Source organism: Protopterus annectens, chromosome 10.part0 (assembly GCF_019279795.1).
Source record: "Protopterus annectens isolate FY-2018-M chromosome 10.part0, PAN1.0, whole genome shotgun sequence".
In the NCBI taxonomy this organism is placed as follows: domain Eukaryota; kingdom Metazoa; phylum Chordata; order Ceratodontiformes; family Protopteridae; genus Protopterus; species Protopterus annectens.
The window spans coordinates 177,860,968-177,867,823 of record NC_056744.1 but is presented as its reverse complement, the minus strand read 5'-3'; positions in this window follow the sequence as shown (position 1 = coordinate 177,867,823).

Here is a 6,856-nt window from a genome sequence, read left to right as displayed (position 1 = left end):
ATGGCTGACCAAGTCTGCAGATGCCTGCAAGCAGGGTGCTGTCATCAATTTCCCTAGTGATGTGGACATCCTCTAAGAGGGTCTCACTCAAACAAATAACTGGTGCCAGAAATATGGCCTCAAACTGAATGCCAAAAATGCATCATCATCCCCTTTGGGGAGAGTGATGTCCCCACAAATTATCACATTAATAATAATGTCCTAAGCATTCAATCAGTCATGAGGGACTTGGGCACACAGGTTGATAGTAAACTGACTTTTGACCACCATATCACCTCCATTGTACAGAAAGCTTTCTACATGGCCCACCTCATTAGTAAGGGTATTTCATCCAGAGACATGGTGGTCATAACATCCTTGTATTCTTCCCTTATAAGACTCATTACTGAATAAAATGCCACTTTCGGCATGTAGCTCACAAAGCACATGCAGCAGCTGGAGAGACCAGAGGTTCCTCACTGGGAGAATACAGGGCCTCAAACATCTTCCCTACACAGATAGGCTAAAGGCTCTGTCCCTCAACTCAGCCACCTACAGACTCCTCAGAGGTGACCTCTGTCTGTCATACAAAGCAATCTCAGACCCCACCTTGATGGGACTGCTGCATACCTGCAACTCAAGCTCCAGTCGAGTAACTCACACATGCAATGTCAACCTGGTCTGTGACATCAGTAGGACTTGGTGGGACAGATTTGTGTCCCAGAGACTCCCCCTTTTGTGGAACAAACTCCCTCTCTACATCAAGCAGAGTACCTTATTAACTCTTTTTAAGCGCAACCTGGATGGGTAACAGAAAATACACCCCTGGGATTCCACCAGTGTCCCTGCTGGACAGTGGCATTGGGTGCTGACTTGTTGGAACATGGGCTAAATTCTTGGCTAGGGTTGTAAGGGCATCAGGGCCAATAGCCTAGTAACTTCCTATGATCCTATGATCCTATGAACACTGCTCTCAAATTGTATAGTGCAAACATTGATGGCAATTTGCTAAACAGAATGAGACCTTAGGCAAAGTAATGGAGTAGGGCCCCAGCAACAATACAGATCTCTCCTATTCATCCATTTCAAGCCAGTTATCCAAACTTGCAGGATCCATAGCATTGAAAACAGACTTAGCATGAGCAACAGTAAACTTCCTTTCCCTTGAAGCTCACATTCTTTAAAAATGTACTGAAGCCTGCATTAATTTAAAAATGCACCCTTGTGATTTTGACGATTTCTTTTTCATTTAGCAGCGAAACAAAATATATGAACCAATAAAAGACACAATTACCCATTTTAGCCCATTTCAATCAACTCTGAACAGTAAGTGAGCAGTCTGGTAGTTGGTGTAGAGTATGAAGACCCTCATCTCCTGTTGCCAAGGAACAGAATTAGAGCCTGAGCAAGTTAATTAAAACTAAGTTGCCATCCCTAATGAGGGCATTTCACATACACCCTCATATAAAGTTACTATTTAAAATGTTAGGACCTGCTAGAGTGAGTATCAACACACAGAGACTGAATGGTAGACTTATATATACTAAGTCTAAGATGTCTGTTTCTTGGAATATTCTTTTTTCTCCATGTTATGTCAGTCTCTGAGTTGGGATAAATAAGTTCAGGAAAGGGGGGGGCTTGCCCCCCTACAAAAAAGAAGTCTAAAGGTGAATAGAGATCTTTGAGATTCACTCATTTCCTGGGTTTTTGTCTTTTTTCTTCAGCTTGTTGGCATTCAGCATTTTGAATGCTGACATTTCAGTAGAGAACTCTTGTGTATACTCATATAGACAAAGTCTACCCAGCCACCAATCTCTCCGGTACTTACCTCTACTGCGATGGATAAACATGGTGTTTTGGCTTTCTTTTTTACTGTGAGGTGCACCAGTAATTACCTCTACCTTGTTGGATGAGCATGGTGTTTTGGTCATGTTCACTACTGTGAGGTGCAAGAGTGGGTTGTGCTAAATATACATCGCTGAGCGATTCATTGATAACTTTATGGAGGCAGTTCCGCTGGTGACAGCACATGGCTAAATAGCATATGCTTTTCTCCTCAGAATACCTCATTAGCATACACTACAGCCATGAAGACAGCCCTACATGGTGCTGCACATCTTTGTGCAGAAACGTTGTGCCACACTGCATTAAGGCTTTCAGTGAATTTAAAAAAGTATTGTGAGGTGTATACCTTATGTACATCTCAAGGAAGCTTTAATGGATTCACCGTATGAGTTCTAATACTCTGAAACAGTTATGGTGTGAACTGAGAGCAATGTTTTTGAATGGGTACAAGCCATCCTGGTCCTCCATGTGGGGGGCACCACCTACCGCATAACATGTATATGCATGTGGAAAACAGCAAAGACATAGATCACTGAAAGTCTTTTTTCAGGGTAGCTGCTTCAGGTTATTAGGACTCAGACACATTATGGTTGCAGATTTGCTGTATTTCCATTTTTTTTTCTAGCCATATTTCACTGTAATGTCTCAAAACATTCTTAGATGAATGACTCTGAGTATACTTATGAAGGATTTTCACAGGTCACTAGAAAGCTTGCAGACATGATGATTCAGAAGCTCATATATATTACCCAATATCAGTGAGTGATTAATACTAACTTCACTGATGTTAAGTAGATTTTCCATACATATACAGGGTAAAAGTTTGTGATCATTCATCCTGTTATCCAGACTGAGTATAAATTTTGCCAGGGAAGTAATATGATTGATTTTTAAGGCAAGCTTATTTCAGAAATGAGGCGTATATTAGGTACAGATCCCTAGTGAATTGGCTGTTTTTGTTAATGTGGTGATAGAAGTCTGTCTATCTATCTATCTATCTATCTATCTATCTATTTATCTATCTATCTATCTATCTATCTACATGTGTATTTTTTAAGACTGGCTCTACTCAGGTGTAAGATTTTAAAAAGTGCTGGTTCTTTCATCAAACAGAAGGCTAAGCTGCAATTTCAGCATCTGCAATATCAGCAATATTCTTTGTAATATTGGTGGTACCTTTGTAAGTATTTCATAAAAGTACCCATCAACTATTTATGATCTGTTGCTAAAAACTGCAGCTTTGAAATAAATATAGTCCTAGACAGTTTTGCATTTTTTTATACTAGAAGAAGTAGATTTTTGTTTCTGAGCATATTTCCTTTGGCACTCTTTAAAAAATATTTTTCTATAAGCAACGGGCTTGCTTTTACGTAGGATCACATCACTAATACTAGTTTGATTAGCATCTGATCTTAATCTTGCTTGATTAATTCACATAACTTCACTGTAGCTGTTTCAGATACTAATTATAACTATTTTAAAACTCTTCTTGTACTGCATTAAGTGGAATGACATGCCATGTCCAAATTATTAACTCATTGATAAATACGTTTCTCATAGGTTCAGAAAAAAACTCAGAAAGATAGTGTATAATACTAGGAATTCTCAAGGGATATCATTTGCTCTCAGGTTTTGACATTCTTAATATAGTTCTTACTTTGTCAGTATTAACTTTGAAAACGTCTGATGATAAAAAATGGCAAGTCTACCTCAACTTTGTGATAATAATTTCTTATTGGACAAAATAACATCAAGCTAAATAAAATGTCTTTCTCGTCAATTAGTCTAGTGTCAGACTTTTGCTCCAAAATATTATATCACTGGCTACATTAACAGTACCATTAAAACCTTTAATTATTTTCATGACATTTCTCATTAATATTTCAGGTGCTAGTGAACACAGGAACATAGGAACATGAGAATAATACAAGGCAAGTGATCACAGGGACCCTAAGACTCCTAGACGTATACACCTTTAAGACTTAAAGGTTCTTTCTGCCATTGTCAAGCAGTTAATACTGCATACCACCAAATTCTAGCAGATCCTTACATGATAAACCTGATGTAAATTTGCGTCAACCCTTCCAATCATCAAGACTAAAGGTAGACAAAGTAGAATTTTCTTTGACCTGTAGTGGTAACTTATTTCATAGGTTGGGAATTCACCATGTAAGAAACCTATCCCTTCAGCTAATTTTATTTATGTTCTTGTGAAAACTTTAAGTCTCAGCAGCAGGTGTGGGTAAAAGCACTGGTTTTATGCAGAAATATCAAGTCAAATAGGACTTGATCTTTAATAGATAACACAAGACTGGATGATAAATGGTATCATTCTCTAAAAACAAAAATGCCTCAGGAATTCAAGGAAAAACTCTTCTTTAGCATTAAAATACTTTATTACCATGTTTTGTCACTAGAACTTCATGAAAAAACATTCACTTTAAAAAGATTAAGAACCAATAAAATCAAACTTCTAATAAAAGATTGTTAAACATTATTTAACATTCAATTAAAACTAATGTAAAAAAAAAAAAACAAACAAAAAGTCATAAGAAAATACAAATCCTCTTAAAACATTTAAATCAATAAAACATAAAAACGGTACATATTTTAACAGAAACATTATATAATGAAGTCCTAAAGTTAGTTACTTGTTTTAATTAACCTGGTTAACTTTTAACTTTTTTTTTCTTTTAAGAAACATTTAATGTTAATGGTCTCATTAAGACCTGGAGACTTATCTGCACTAAGTCTAACCTGCCACTCCATCTCAATACTTTCTAACTTATTTTTATAACAGCTACCCTTCATGTCTAATGGTACCTGTTCAATAACAGAAAAGAACATTTTTTCATATTTTTCATAAACCAAGATATGTTTTTCTAGAGTATTATTAATGTGCTTTGATCGAATAAAGATCTTCTTTAATATGCTTTTCTAGACTATGGGTTTTCATTCCTATGTAAAATCCCTGACAGCCAGAACATTTTCTAATGTAAACAACTCCTGTACTCTTACAGGTGTAACATCTACCAAGATTGACTAAAGTTCAAAAGCTACATAGGGATGACATGAATAAATCTACATACCTTGAACATACCACAAGCAAACACCCCTCTACTAATTGTTAAAGCATTGATAAATAAGTTTCTCATAGGTTCAGAATAAACTCAGAAAGATAATGCATAATACCAGGAAATCTCATGGGATGTCATTTGCCCTCAGGTTGAGACATTTTAATATAGTTCTTACTTTGTCAGTATTAACTTTGAAAATTTCTTATGATAAAAATAGCAAGTCTACCACAACTTTGTAGTAAAAATTTCTTATTGGACAAAATAACATCAAGCTAAATAATATGCCTTTCATGTCAATTAAGTGTCAGACTATTGCTCCAAATAACACTGGCTACATTAACAGTACCATTAAAACATTTAATTATTTTCATAACATTTCTCATTAATATTTCAGGTGCTAGTGAACACAGGAACATAGGAACATGAGAATAATACAAGGCAAGTGATCACTAGGACCGTAAGACTCCTAGATGTATACACCTTTAAGAAAACAAACCTAAATGTTCTTTCTGCCATTGTCAAGCAGTTAATACTGCATACCACCAAATTCTAGCAGGTCCTTACATGATAAACCTGATGTAAATTTGTGTCAACCCTTCCAATCATCAAGACTAAAGGTAGACAAAGTAGAATTTTCTTTGACCTGTAGTGGTAACTTATTTCATAGGCTGGGAATTCACAATGTAAGAAACCTATCCCTTACGCTAATTTTATTTATGCTATTGTGTAAACTATAAGTCTCAACTGCAGGTGTGGGTAAAAGCACTGGATGATAAGTGGTATCATTCTCTAAAACAACCAAGCATGTTACATGTGGTCATGGAAAAACTCTTCTTTAGCATTAAAATACTTTATTACCATGCTTTTGTCACTATGACTTCTTCATGAAAAAAAAATAATTTTCAAAAAACTAAGAACCAATAAAATCACACATCCAATAAAAGGTTGTTAAACATGACTTAACATTCTATTAAAACTAATGTAAAAAAAAACTTAAGCAAAAAGTTATAAGAAAATACAAATCCTCTTTAAACATTTAAATAAATAAAACATAAAACTGGTATATATTTTAACAATAAAACATAAAACTTGTACATATTTTAACAAAAACATCATATAATGAAGTCTTAAAGTTAGTTACTTGTTTTAATTAACCTGGTTAACTTTTAACTTTTTTTTTCTTTTAAGAAACATTTAATGTTAATGGTCTCATTAAGACCTGGAGACTTATCTGCACTAAGTCTAACCTGCCACTCCATCTCAATACTTTCTAACTTATTTTTATAACCGCCACCCTTCATGTCTAATGGTACTTGTTCAATAACAGAAAAGAACATTTTTTCATATTTTTCATAAACCAAGATATGTTTTTTCTAGATTATTATTAATGTGCTTTGATCGAATAAAGATCTTCTTTAATATGCTTTTCTAGACTACGGGTTTTCATTCCTATATAAAAGCCCTGACAGCCAGAACATTTTCTAATGTAAACAACTCCTGTACTCTTACAGGTGTAACATCTACCAAGATTGACTAATGTTCAAAAGCTACATAGGGATGACATGAATAAATCTACATACCTTGAACATACCACAAGCAAACACCCCTCTACTAATTGTTAAAGCATTGATAAATAAGTTTCTCATAGGTTCAGAATAAACTCAGAAAGATAGTGCATAATACCAGGAAATCTCATGGGATGTCATTTGCCCTCAGGTTGAGACATTTTTAATATAGTTCTTACTTTGTCAGTACAAACTTTGAAAATTTCTTATGATAAAAATAGCAAGTCTACCACAACTTTGTAGTAATAATTTGTTATTGGACAAAATAACATCAAGCTAAATAAAATGCCTTTCTTGTCAATTAGTCAAGTGTCAGACTTTCGCTCCAAAATATTATATCACTGGTTACATTAACAGTACCATTAAAACATTTAATTATTTTCATAACAT